This window comes from Haliotis rubra, unplaced genomic scaffold, assembly GCF_003918875.1.
Source record: "Haliotis rubra isolate DU_JTF1 unplaced genomic scaffold, ASM391887v1 Scf1080, whole genome shotgun sequence".
Taxonomy (NCBI): domain Eukaryota; kingdom Metazoa; phylum Mollusca; class Gastropoda; order Lepetellida; family Haliotidae; genus Haliotis; species Haliotis rubra.
The window spans coordinates 37,184-50,795 of record NW_025764982.1 but is presented as its reverse complement, the minus strand read 5'-3'; the positions used below and the strand labels follow the sequence as shown (position 1 = coordinate 50,795).

General features: G+C 40.1%; 1 long non-coding RNA gene across 1 annotated transcript; it reads right to left on the bottom strand.

The window, feature by feature from the left end:
* On the bottom strand, positions 1–4,411 carry LOC124281815. The gene is made up of 3 exons (XR_006899982.1): positions 4,289–4,411; positions 1,884–2,061; positions 1–101 (listed from the first exon to the last, which is right to left on the bottom strand). It is a non-coding gene; the product is annotated as an uncharacterized LOC124281815 (long non-coding RNA).
* Positions 4,412–13,612: the final 9,201 nt, after the last annotated feature.

Below are 13,612 nucleotides of genomic sequence, written 5' to 3'. Positions count from 1 at the left end.
CACACGTGGCGCCGTGGAGACAGGGTTGTGACTGACAGTCGTTGTAGGGCAGGTGACACGTGAAGCCATCGTAACCAGTACCGGTGCAGTCACAGACGTAACTGGAACGTCGATATTGACAACAAGGGCATGATAATCAACCAAATGTAATTCAAAATGCAGGCCCTGTGATATCTAGACAGGGTTGACCCCTCAGACATACACTGAGAACTGAGAGGGAAACGAAATTGTCTCAAAAACGTTTTTCTCGTATTTTGGATTTTCATTTGAAAATATCTGAATTGTGCGATATTATATTCCATATTGAATTAGCCTTGGCACTCAGGGTTTTAGCTTTGATATAATTTAAATCTTAAATTCAATGGACTTTAAAATTACGTTTTCTTTATTTTCTCAAATTTTTACATTTTAAAGTTGAAGGTGAGATATCTGTGGTTGCAAGTTCACGTCTTTACTCCCGTTTACTCTGAACTGTTTGTAACACAACTTTACCAGTCACAGATTACATTTTCAAATTGTTTCAAAGATGAGTGATGTTGAGCTAGATATGATCAAATTTAACTTCTAAATTTAAAATTTCTATTACGTATAAAACTAAACAAACCAGATATATTTTATTTTGCGCCTCAGTTCCGATACAATCTAATACCACCTGCTCGCTACAAACCGTTTAACGTCGAATACAGTCCGACGGCAGAAACAATTGTCACATCATCGTTATGTCTAAGGAGAGTGTTGAGTATACCCCTGTGCTAATGCTCAAGTAAGCGTGATGACGTACAGGCGTCGTCCATTTGCTTTAAATATCAATACTATCACATTAGACAGTGACGGAGAAGGGTCTGACGTCCTGTTTCGAAGTAAATAATACGTTTCCAGGACATGCCTAAGTTGCATAACCGTACACCTCAAGACTTGTCGGTTTAACATGGTCAACTTAACCGAACGATTGCATGTTCCACACGGACTTTGTTCGGAAGAAGTCTTCAGAGTGGTCTTTTTGTTTGAAACGGTAGAAATTCAACTCCAACGAGACAACATTAAGCGAATAGTGTGTACTGTTTCTTTTAGGAAATATACCAGAAAAAGGTTCTCAGTATGTTCAAACTTCATAATGGCTGCTTATGTACAACATAGTATGTGCCATGCCTTCCCTTTGCTTTACAGCAGTACCATGGACCCATCTTGTCTGGATCCATTGACACAAAATCACTTTGCTTATATGTTGTGGCAGATCTATGTTACTGAGCCGAGTGATAATGGAAATATGAAGTAGAAATGCAATCTATTTTAATACCAGCCACTGCACTAAATATCACGAAATGATAGGATTTTGAAGTGGGCTGTAACATGTCACCTTCTAAAATAGATACTTTATTTTAGAGTTCTTATAATACAAAAGGGAGAGGATTGACATCAGGTCGAAACCTCAGATAATATCGGCATGTAGGTTACATTTCACAAGGAAATGTGTTTCATCCTCAATTATAGAAACCGCCTTTGTGGTGTAGTGGTTAGAGAGCGAAAGGTCAGTAGGTTCGATCCCCGACCGCGTCATACCAAAAGACGTTAAAATATGGTACTTGTTGGTCCCTGCCTTGCGCTCGGCATTAATGGGTACAACAAGGACTGGTCGGCTCGGAGTCAGTATAATGGGTCTGAGTGGGGTATTCATGCTTCACTGCGGAGTGGTATCTCAGTGGGCTAGCACTATAAAACCAGCTTAAGTCTGGGCTAGTACAAGCAGCCGCACATACACATACACACGCATGCACGTCGTCATATGAGCGAAATATTCTCAAGCACGACGTTAAACCCAATTTCACCTCACCTCACCTCAATTATAGAAAGGGTATATCGCATTTATTCTCGAGTGTAAGTACCTTGTTTTAGTATCGAGACATTTGCCTCCATGCAGACAGGGATCCGAAGCACACATATCAGTAATATCGCAGTGAAGACCAGTGAACCCGGCCGTGCACTCACACACGAAACCATCCACCCTCTCATAGCAGGATCCGCCGTTCTGGCAAGGGTCCGACTTGCAGTGATCAACGACACCTACGGGAAATAACAAGTCATTGCGATGTGGTCACTCAAGAGATGTCTTCGGTAAAGCTCATTCTGGCAACAGCGTCTCTCATTATCTCAAAATGAAGGTTTATGCACAAACTAGAATAGCTATGTCGAAAAAAACTGAAAATACGTTTAAAATAGGATAGATGTCAACTTGCATGGCCTCTTTGTTGCAGTGATTGCAACATTTTGGAACTATACGTAATTTCAAAATAACTTATGGATCCTAGAAATATAAGTATAACACTATGTTATAAAACATGGAGCATCTATTAGCTAAGGCATATTAGGATTATTGAAAGTATATTAGCCAGTCAGCGGGATACTGTGTTGTGGGATAGGATATTTCGCAATGTATGTGATATATTTCTGTATTGTCGTTGAACAGTCTACGTTATTCACATTACCTATAGGAAGGCTAGTGTGTTGAGTGTATCAAGAATATTGTACAATCTACGCAATTCACATTACCTATAGGAAGGCTAGTGTGTTGAGTGTATCAAGAATATTGTACAATCTACGTAATTCACATTACCTATAGGAAGGCAAGGGTGTTGAGTGTATCAAGAATATTGTACAATCTACGTAATTCACATTACCTATAGGAAGGCTAGTGTGTTGATTGCATCAAGAATATTGTACAATCTACGTAATTCACATTACCTATAGGAAGGCTAGTGTGTTGATTGCATCAAGAATATTGTACAATCTATTGTATTCACATTACCTATAGGAAGGCTAGCGTGATGAGTGTATCAAGAATATTGTACAATCTACGCAAGTCACATTACCTATAGTGGAAGGCTAGTGTGTTGATTGCATCAAGAATATTCTACAATCTACGTAATTCACATTACCTATAGGAAGGCTAGTGTGTTGAGTGTTTCAAGAATATTGTACAATCCACGCAATTCACATTATCTATAGGAAGGCTAGTGTGTTGAATGCATCAAGAATATTGTACAATCTACGTAATTCACATTACCTATAGGAAGGCTAGTGTGTTGAGTGTATCAAAACATTGTACAATCTACGCATTTCACATTACCTATATGAAGGCTAGTGTGTTGAGTGTATCAAGAATATTGTGCCAATCTACGTAATCTCACATTACCTATAGGAAGGCTAGTGTGTTGAGTGCATCAAGAATATTGTACAATCTACGTAATTCACAATACCTTTAGGAAGGCTAGTGTGTTGATTGCTTCAAGAATATTGTACAATCTACGTAATTCACATTACCTATAGGAAGGCTAGTGTGTTGAGTGTATCAAGAATATTGTACAATCTACGTAATTCACATTACCTATAGGAAGGCTAGTGTGTTGAGTGTATCAAGAATATTGTACAATCTACGTAATCTCACATTACCTATAGGAAGGCTAGTGTGTTGATTGCATCAAGAATATTGTGTACAATCTACGTAATTCACATTACCTATAGGAAGGCTAGTGTGTTGATTGCATCAAGAATATTGTACAATCTACGTAATTCACATTAACTATAGGAAGGCTAGTGTGTTGAGTGTATCAAGAATATTGTACAATCTACGTAATTCACATAACCTATAATGAAGGCTAGTGTGTTGAGTGTATCAAGAATATTGTACAATCTACGTAATTCACATTACCTATAGGAAGGCTAGTGTGTTGAGTGTATCAAGAATATTGTACAATCTACGTAATTCACATTACCTATAGGAAGGCTAGTGTGTTGATTGCATCAAGAATATTTTACAATCTACGTAATTCACATTACCTATAGGAAGGCTAGTGTGTTGATTGCATCAAGAATATTGTACAATCTACATAATTCACATTACCTATAGGAAAGCTAGTGTGTTGATTGCATCAAGAATATTTTACAATCTACGTAATTCACATTACCCATTGGAAGGCTAGTGTGTTGATGGCATCAAGAATGTTGTACAATCTACGTAATTCACAATACCTATAGGAAGGCTAGTGTGTTGAGTGTATCAAAAATATTGTACAATCTACGCAATTACATTACCTATAGGAAGGCTAGTGAGTTGAGTGTTTCAAGAATATTGTACAGTCTACGTAATTCACATTACATATATATGAGGCTAGTGTGTTGAGTGTATCAAGAATATTGTACAATCTACGTAATTCACATTACCTATAGGAAGGCTAGTGTGTTGAGTGTATCAAGAATATTGTACAATATACGTTAGAAATATCTATATTACCAACAGGAAGGCTAGTATGTGGTGTTGTCGATGGTTGATGAGCACACAGTCCAGCATTACATTCGTTAGTTCCGCAGCATTGAAAACAACCTGAGGCTTCACGCCGTCCGATGACAGGACCCGAGCAAACTCTGAACTGCATACCTACATGAGTAAAGGTGATGCCAGCTAGCATTACAAACATTCATCAGTATTATAGTGTTTTGTGACCGCCTCCGTGGAATAGTGGTTAGAGCGTCCTCCCGGAGAGCGGAAGGTCGCGGAGTTCGATCCCCGACCGTGTCATACCAAAAGACGTTAAAATATGGTACTTGTTGGTCCCTGCCTTTCGCTCGGCATTAATGGGTTCAACAAGGACTGGTCGGCTCGGAGTCAGTATAATGTGTCTGAGTGGGGTATTCATGCTTCACTGCGGCATTGTATCTCAGTGGGCTAGCACTATAAAACCAGCTTAAGTCTGGGCTAGGACAAGCAGCTGCACATACACATACACACGCATGCACGTAGTTATATGAGCGAAATATTCTCAAGCATGACGTTAAACCAATTTCACCTCACCTATATACAACAGTCTCTTGTCTTGTAAATTAGACGTGTGTGTAACCTAGTAAAGTAGTGCCCGACAATTCCATCATCATCATCATCATCATCATCATTGTCGTGACAGTGCGTGTCCAAATATTAAATATTATTGTTTGAGAAGAAAACGGAATCGGGAAACGTCATTTTCATGAAATGAAGAATAACACTGAACATAAACATTATCAGCCTGTCATAAACCCAATCTATTGCCAGTATCATAAATGAATCAATGGTGGTTCAATTGGCACGTCCCTGATGTCAGTTTATTTAATGTGTGACATATTATTACATAGATGTTTAAATTGCTGACGTAACTAATCATTTAGAATGAATCTAGATGGTTCAGGCTGTGTTTGTTATTTTACTTGAAGTGACACCCTGGCACGTTCAAAATACTCACGGTGCTGTTGTCGCATCCCAGCGTGTAGACGACGTCCCCGTTGAGACTCCTCATTTCCCTAGTGGAACACATCTGGTAAATAATACGTGGTGGTGGTGGTGTTAGATTGAAAAATCAAAATATATTGGAAAAGTTCATAACTGGATTTCAGCCGACAATTGAGAATCGGAGATGTAGAGAAATGAAAGTGCTAACAAGTGAGACTGTGTTTGGCGTATTACATCACGACGGCATGTTTTTTGAAAACATGTCGATTATTAATGCCTACAGGATAACATTACTCTGACAGCTTTCCATCCATTGGGCACTTAAGCGACTTGATTTAAACGACGTACGATTCATACACGTGCTGGCTCTATGCAGCAAACACCGTCATCCTCACCAGAAAACTTCATCTACCCCATTCACTCCAAACCCAACCCAATCCCACACACATACACATCGTGCTTGAAAGCGGTATAAGAATCTATACCGAAACGTCGCCATTGTGAAAATAATGAAGTTGATCGCCCATAACGTTTTGTCATCTCTATACCACCAACGTATAGAATGCAACTCAAACAAATCACATACACACGCAACAAAAAGAAACCAAAACCAAAGACAACACCCCAAACACAACAACAAACCCCGAAAACTACATGAAACACGCAGAACTGAAAATAACCAACAAATTCCAACAGCTCCAGTTAAAGTATTAACTTAATGTTACGCCAGACCTATACCCTGAGCCACCTTGACTGGCTATTCTGTATAGAAATACGCGACTACAATAAGAAATTACTATCCTCGACGATCTGCCGAAACTAATTTAATTGTGCTAGACTAAAATCTCCTCTCTGAAATGAATATATTTTACAGAAAAAAGGTAATTCGCTATTAATTTAAAAATATTCGAATATAAGGAGACAAGAGACTTTCTTCATTTCCAAAACTCATTATAGACTTGCATGGCCTGGTTTTATTTGTTTCAGGGTCTGCATGATAGACTACCCATGGACGTAAAAGGCAAAATAGCGGTGTGCATTATATGTATGAATCGCTGTAAATCCGTAGAGGACCACGGGTGATTGCTACCCAGGGTAAACAGTCACACTTCTAAAACGGTGCGTCATAATTTCAGTACTGTATCACTTCTATTCGAAAACTGTGATATAAACAAATTAAAGCCAAAAATGCAGACGCGCCATTGATAATACGTTATCATAGGCGTGGATGTCATGTCACTCAGACAAGACACGATGTTTAAAACATACGTAACAAGGTAACAGTGGTTTTATATTTTGCATGCAGATCTGACGGTTTATGCTAGTTTTCTTAATCAGGAAAGACACAGATTCCTACAAAGAATTGTTAATTCAAGACGATGTGACTGGTATTTTCACCTGAGGTGAAACGTGAGTGGTGAGTCAGATCATTACGGAGGCGAAGATCTGATTTAAAAGTATTTCCTATTCTAGCGTATCATGCTTCCCATGTGTATAAATAGATGACTTTACTTGATTTTCTTTACATGAGCGTATGTTTGTGCAGGACGCAGGGTTGGCGACATCCACGCAGCTCCGGCAATACAGGGATGAAGCGGCTGAAATGCAACGTCACGTCAGTTCACAAGTTTTGTATAAAGGGAGACACAACTCTTTCCATGTTCGCAAGGAAAAAAATGGTAAAGTCTTTGAATGACATTTAGAGTGAGTGAGTGAGTGAGTGAGTTAATATTTAACGTCACATCGGCAATATCTCAGCCATATCGTGACGAAAACAATTTATGTAATACAAAAATGTGAATGACATTTAGACGTGATACACATAAAGGCAAAAATTTTATGGATGTCAACTATTTTTATTGTGATGGACACGACTTTTCACTGTGTCTTCTCCGTTGACATCCATGAAATTCTTTGCCTTTAATATTGGTAAAATATTTTGTTCTCGCACTTCTGCATTGCAAGCTTGTTTCGAGCGGTCAAGAAAACTCTTGGCCGCAAGAATGTCCCTTTACAGTATTCCATACCTCCCCGTATCTCCAATGTCAAGAACACCTGTTCTTGGTTGACGCCATACCACAGTGCTTAAGGTTGCTATTTCTGATAATACGTAGTTCGTTTGCTAGATTAAACACGGATGCCAAAACGTCATGCAATCTGATTGGACAGCTGCTGTCATCTACTGATATATACAAATCGGCACTTGCTTTATGAACTCGTGCCACAATATAATTCTAAATTGCCGAACATAAACTATTCTAAATACGTCCAGCAATTGTTGAACGCGTACCACCATCATGATGTGTGGAACATGGGTTCTTCTACAACCTACCACCTGTGGGCTCGTGCACAAGCAAGTGCAGCTAAAATAATTCGCTCACACTGCTAGTGACACAGTTAACTCCACCACCGTCACTTCAAAAACGCGGAAAGAGGGTGTACAGTCACTAACGTAAATTATCTCACAACGGAAGCCTTATCGTGTTGGCACCAATGAGAATAGTTTTAATGACATGACATAATGTAGGAAGAGGGCTTTAATGTAGCGTTCAAGTTTATTGCACTTACAGAGATGCGCACGTGTGCGCGTGCGTCTGTGCGTGCGTGAATGTGTGTTTGTGTGCGTTGGTGCGTGTGTGGCTGCACTATTCTACCGGTATAATTTTGCCTAAAATGTCATGCCCTAATTTAACATGGATACCGAACAATGTATTGATGTCGAGCGGAGCGGTCCTTGCTTTATCCTCTTTCCCAGGGACCAAAACACCCACCATCCGCTGTCCAGACAGACGTTTTATCCTCAAGACCAAGGGAGACGGCCTCATTACATCAGGCGGATATAGAACCCATTCCCTCTTGCTCGACGGCAATCGCACTACCCACATGCCTGTCGCTCCATGCTTTAATGAAACCACGTTCTCCCCAAAAACATCTGATCTACAACACATCAGTTAGATACACGCCAACAGGTTGCTTACATTCTACGAAGGTTCGGTGAATCTAGTGATGGACTTAGTGAAAAACTGGATGAAATCAAACCAACGAAGCAAACATCAATGACAGATTTTTAAAGAAATAAATGTGCTTCATGGGAAATGTCAAGATATTGAGTGAAGTAAGATGTATAACGTGTAATGTGAGTCAAATGTGAGTCAATGTTTATTGGTACATTTATATGTTATGATTAATTGTTTTACTATTGACTATTCATTTATACACACACACACACACACACACACACACACATATACATGATAAATTTTCAAGATACATCGGCAATACATTTTGCTTGTTTGATCCAGTTAACCGGACGCCTCCAGGCGATTTCTGAGTGTAACCAAAATGTCCGGATACACGGGGTTCGACTGTATATACATACCTTTGCTCTGGCCCACACAAAGCATGAGAATGACCTAGAATAAATAAAATACTTGGATCTGTAAGAAGTCCAAACCAGAAAACGTTGTTATGGGACTAAAATCTGGTTTATGCCTTATCTGGTTTCTCACTACATTTTTGTTCATGACTCCGTTGATAATAGTGACAATTCCTGAAGTAATGTACTATGGTAACAGTCATGGTAACATAACACCATATGTATTAATGGTACCCGTTCATCCTGATGAATTCAATAGACTCACCTGAGTCACTGTTACAGTAATAACAGCTGCCATGGCTGAAGATACATGTACGTGTGTGTTTCCCTGCTTATCGTGACTGACGTAGAAGAGGTCGCAATTGAAGGTCAGCGGCGCGGATAAAACGACGGTATCTAGATAAGATATACCTTTCTGAAATCAGTGCTTGGTTTATTACTCACAATATAACATGAAATAAATAAAATTTCACAAAATGAAGCAGGAGTATTGTACATTTCGTGGTGTGGCATGGAAGACTTCTTGAAAAATATTTTCGCTTTGAATATTATTGCTCTCAGTGAGGGACATTACTTTAGTTGGTTACCTGGATAAGTCAGTACTCAGTTAGGATGACCTTTTGAAAGCAGTGAATGGCAGGGTGACCTGGTGCAGACAGTACTGGGAGACCTGGTGCAGACAGTACATGGTTGGATGACCTGGTGCATGGAATACCTGGCAGGGTGAGCTGGTGCAGACAGTACTGGGAGACCCTGGTGCAGACAGTACATGGTTGGATGACCTGGTGCATGGAATACCTGGCAGGGTGAGCTGGTGCAGACAGTACTGGGAGACCCTGGTGCAGACAGTACATGGTTGGATGACCTGGTGCATGGAATACCTGGCAGGGGTGAGCTGGTGCAGGGCAGTACTGGAAGACCTGGTGCAGACAGTACATGGCTGGATGACAGACCTGGTGCATGGAATACCTGGCAGGGGTGAGCTGGTGCAGACAGTACTGGGAGACCCTGGTGCAGACAGGTACATGGTTGGATGACCTGGTGCATGGAATACCTGGCAGGGTGAGCTGGTGCAGACAGAACTGGAAGACCTGGTGCAGACAGTACATGGTTGGATGACCTGGTGCATGGAATACCTGGCAGGGGTGAGCTGGTGCAGACAGTACTGGAAGACCTGGTGCAGACAGTACATGGTTGGATGACCTGGTGCATGGAATACCTGGCAGGGGTGACCTGGTGCAGACAGTACTGGGAGACCTGGGTGCAGTCAGTACATGGTTGGATGACCTGGTGCATGGAATACATGTCAGGGGTGACCTGGTGCAGACAGTACATGGTTGGATGACCTGGTGCATGGAATACCTGGCAGAGTGACCTGGTGCAGACAGTACTTGTTGATATGGTGAAAACAGTACTTGGTGACTAGGTGTAGGAAAAAGGGTGACCGGATGCACGCAGTGCTTGGCTGATTGACCAGGTTCAGACGGCACTTGGTTGGTGGATCTGGCACAAGCGGTACTTGGCTGAGATACTTGGTACTGACAGTACCTGGGTGGCCTGGAGTGCTTGATTGGAATTACACATGTAAGCGTTGTTGAATGTTCACTAAATCGTGTAGTAGAAGTCAGTAGAAGCAAACATATCAAATCATGAAAATCGATCATATACAAAACTTCCAAATTAGAAAACATCGAAAGCTTTTTAAGCACGGTTTATTTAACCTTTACATAAACATAACATGCAGCTGCTAAAAATCACAACTTTTCAGAAATCGATTGTGATTATTGTCCGCGTTCCGATGCCTGCATGATCTCGTTCACTGAAGGAAACAACAAAATCCTTGTTTTGGATATCCTTGCCAAGAAGGAATTAAAGGTACTTTTGTGAAAAATCTATTGAATAAATGGAATGGTAAATTGTAAGAATGAAACTGTGCTTTGGAACACACAAGTTTTCATATCAAACAAATTGAATTTATTTAATATTTTTTAACATTCAAAACTTGAGCACCTGGTGTCTTGCTGCTTTTCATTGATCCATGGTAATCGTTACCTCTCTTTCGCCAAATGAATCTGTTTCGCCAGATAATTGAGATATCTTTGTTATCTGCACATCTCATTAGGAGTTATTCAAAGAACGTTTTATCTCTTTGGATCTTGTACGTACGCAACGAGAATTTGCTCTACACAATTTTGCAATAATCCCAAAGGAGTACACGAGAAACTGTTAGTATAATTTAGCTGAACTACCGCAGAAATCGCTGCGTTTAAGGGTACTACTGGGAATATCTCCAGTACTAATAACACCCTTGATGTGGCTATAACATTGAAATAACTGAAGGCCAAATTATTTGAAACTGTAGATGCAAAGGCTATCCTTTTCTCACGATGAGTCTCAGGAGATTGCTAATTAGCGCAATAAAACATTGATTTTAGTTGCTCAAGAAATGTCCTCGTCCTGACTCATCTAAGAAAATCGATCACGACAGTGAGTGTGTCAAAATGAATTTGTTAACTCAAAAAGAATTTGTGAATTCATTGAACACTTGAGTGAAATGGATACTGAGTAATATACATGTAACGCAATATCTTTAAAAAGTGTATATAAAAGGAGGATTCAGCCATTGGATTCGAACACACAGTTAGAAGATCCTGAAGTAGCGGACGCGAATCCGCATGGTGATTTTTGTGTGGATTAATAACAAAACCTGATACAAGAAGTGCTTGGTTTGGTGTGCTAGCAGTCATTGATGGGTGACCTACTGGAAGAAGTCTTTGACTGGGTGACCAGTTTCAGACAGTGTCTGGGTGGGCTGGTGCATTGAGCACTTGCTGGGACACAGAGGGACTGTTTCCTACTGGGTGACCTACTGGAAGAAGTTCTTGGTTTGCTGCGCTTGCACTCATTGGCTGGATGACCGGGTTCAGACAGTGCCTTGGTGGGCTGGTCCATAGAGCACTTGCTAGGACAGAGGGACTCACATCTGCACAGTGAATGTTGTATTGATAAATGTCCACATCAGACACACATGTGCAGTCTTTTTAACCAAGTTCCTCTGAAGTGGTAAATGTTAGCATCTGCATTTCTTCGAACATGAGGCTGATATGATTGTTAAAAGCAACATTAGACTCACTAACTCACGAAGTATCAATGTATCTCTTACCCTTAAACAACAAAACCCGGAATGCGTAAATATATTTTGACCAGAAATTATTGAGAATTTTAGGTATTTGTTTAATTGGATTTCTAGTATAAACAACCTTTACCATCAAGTGCTTGGTTTCATTCAAGAGAGACAACTCCGTTAATCCTGTTTCATCAGTTTGTGAAGAGTTATCCCCTTTTGTTTACTTGCTAGCAGACGACATTTTCAGTGATCCTCAGTATGGATGATTTAGAGAAGCGGAGGTTGATTTTAGAGTATTATAACAAGGAGATCAGATCAGCTAAAGTGATTTCAAGTAGAACAGGCATCCCTTTGTCCACTGTTTATCGTGTTTTGAAAAAGATTGCAAATGAATATGGCATTGATCCCCAGGGAGGCGCAGGTAGGCCTAGAAAATTGACTGTCGGTGACAGGAGGCGGCTTGGTATTCTTGTTTCTAAAAACAAACGAAGGAGTTTAGAAAACTGAAGGCTGGATATGATTGATAGAGGAACTGTGGCTGTCTGTAAGGAGACAATCAGAACTGAGCTGCATGCAATGGGTTGGCAGAAACGTCGAGGAATTCCATCACCGATCATGAAACCTGAACAAAAGGAGCGAAGGTTGAACTTGTGCTTACAGCATAGAAATGTTAACTGGGACAATGTGATTTTCTCAGATGAAAGTTCTGTGTGTCTATTTCCTAATACACTGAAGTTCTGGACCAAACAAACTGAAAAACCTTTGTATCAGCACCCAAAGTACAGTCCGAAATTTAACGTGTTGGGTGGAATATCTGTGTTAGGGGCAACGCCCTTCTGTGTATTGAGGGGGAATATGAACAGTGAACAGTACACAGATATTCTCGAGGGACATTTACTTCTATCTACTCACGTGTTCTTTGGAAATGTTTGGATATTCCAGCAGATCAACGGCCCAAAGCATCGTTCAAAGCATTCACAGGCCTGGTTTCGGACCCAAAATATGACATTATTTGATTGGCCAAGCTATAGCCCTGACCTAAATACAATAGAAAATGTTTGGGGACTTATGAAGGAAAGTGTCAATAAGAAAAATCTGACAAATATTGCTGAAATGAAAGAAGAGGTGGTCCGATATTGGGACAGCATGGACCATGACTTTCTAACTTCTTTGATTAGAAGTATGCCCCGCCGCATTGAAGCCTGCATTGCTGCCCATGGTGACTTGACAAAATACTAACTGTTCACATGTCTTTGAATCTGGAGTTATGTTCTGCTAATATTCACATTTAATACATGAGTAATGAGTGAAAAAAAAAATAATTCAATCTTTAAATTCTCAATAATTTCTGGTTGTACTTGTACATTTAATGTTACATAGCTTCAATGTGAATTAACGCAAACAGAACGCACAAGTGTGAAGAGACAAAAACTGTTAGTTTTTAATTTATTTCAGGGAATGCACCAGTCTAAATGATATTGAGAACAACGTTTTTTTCTGAAGTTTCTGTCGACCTAATTTCTCAACCTTACCAAACCCACTCTATGTTGTTGCAGGGCGAAATTAAAGGCGCCAATAATCCTGTATTCATTCCAGCCTTCTCCCGCTGGCACTTCATTTCGCAAAAAGGGACCATTCCTACATATTCTAAAGATTTAGTTTCGCAATATTTGCACGAAGTACTTGCTACATTTTATACTGATTAATAACATGTACATCATTCAGGGAAGATTTTCTGAAAAAATTCAAGAGGGATGAAAAAAGTGATTAATTTCAGCAAAACGTACCGGTAGCTCCTTCGATGTAATCTTGTATGTGGGTGCTTTTGGATAATGGTGTCATATAGGAATGG